This window comes from Triticum aestivum, chromosome 6A (assembly GCF_018294505.1).
Source record: "Triticum aestivum cultivar Chinese Spring chromosome 6A, IWGSC CS RefSeq v2.1, whole genome shotgun sequence".
In the NCBI taxonomy this organism is placed as follows: Eukaryota; Viridiplantae; Streptophyta; class Magnoliopsida; order Poales; family Poaceae; genus Triticum; species Triticum aestivum.
In genome coordinates this window covers 158,545,403-158,546,432 of record NC_057809.1, presented here as the reverse complement: position 1 = coordinate 158,546,432, position 1,030 = coordinate 158,545,403, and the positions used below count along the sequence as shown (strand labels likewise).

Genomic DNA, 1,030 nt, shown 5'->3' with positions numbered 1-1,030 from the left:
CTCTCAGATCTAGCTTAGTAAACCAAACAGCACAAGATAACTCATCCAACAATTCTTCAACTACAGGCATTGGGTATTTTATTAGACGAATCCATCTTATTTCCTTATTTCTCTATTTTGGTAGCAGGAGAAGTAGTTTGTTCAGCCCGGACTTCAAAGTAGTCTCCCCCGTTGACCTTCTTTTTTAGATAGAATCCTCAATGAGTGGAAAGGACTCCCAAACTTGCTCCACGGTACTATACCATACAGAGCCGCGCCCTTGTGATATGATAAGAAGAAAAGGGGCCAGGCCGCCCTCTTTTCTTTTCCGCACCAAGCCTTCTTGTAAAATCGGGTGTATAGCTCAGTTGGTAGAGCATTGGGCTTTTAACCTAATGGTCGCAGGTTCAAGTCCTGCTATACCCAAAACAAAAAAACCACTCTTGTATTCGTAAGGATGCATAGTAGCCTTCAAAGAGCACTCTTTGGCCTTGAGAAAAGCCCCTTTCTCATCAACATCTCGACTTCGCTCGTTGTTTGAGGTAAGTATAAAGGAGATCAGATCTGTCCCGGGAATCGAAGGATACAGAAATATGGAATCGAGCACAGATTATAGGAAACAAGCAAACAGAACAGGTTGGATCCCATCTTTAACTGCACAGAGCAGCAGCCTACTATTGATTGATGATCTTACCTTCCTGAGAGTCGAGGAACAGCAGATGAGATAGCCGAAAGGGGGGACCCCGGGTAATAGGTTTCCTTTCCGGTTTAGGCTTGAGAGAGATCAGGAACTGAACTAAGCACTCCACAAGTATGGATTGGATTGTTTCATTCTGATACCAACTTTCATGCTGGAAGATAAGGTTGCCATACTGGGAAAGGGGGAAAGGAAATAGGATCCCCTCTCTTCTCTACGGGAATGAACTTCTCCTCGCCGACCACTGGCACTATACTTAGGTTAGGCGCAATAGGTGACTTAGGTTGGGTTGTCTGGATCAATCCTACAATGAATAGCTCTCTTTCCTTTTAATGGAACACTCACTAGATTCTG

General features: G+C 44.2%; 1 non-coding gene across 1 annotated transcript; it reads left to right on the top strand.

Annotated features, from left to right (window-relative positions):
• Nucleotides 1-332: 332 nt before the first annotated feature.
• TRNAK-UUU (transfer RNA lysine (anticodon UUU)) lies at nucleotides 333-405 on the top strand. The gene has a single exon. It is a non-coding gene; the product is annotated as a tRNA-Lys (tRNA).
• Nucleotides 406-1,030: the final 625 nt, after the last annotated feature.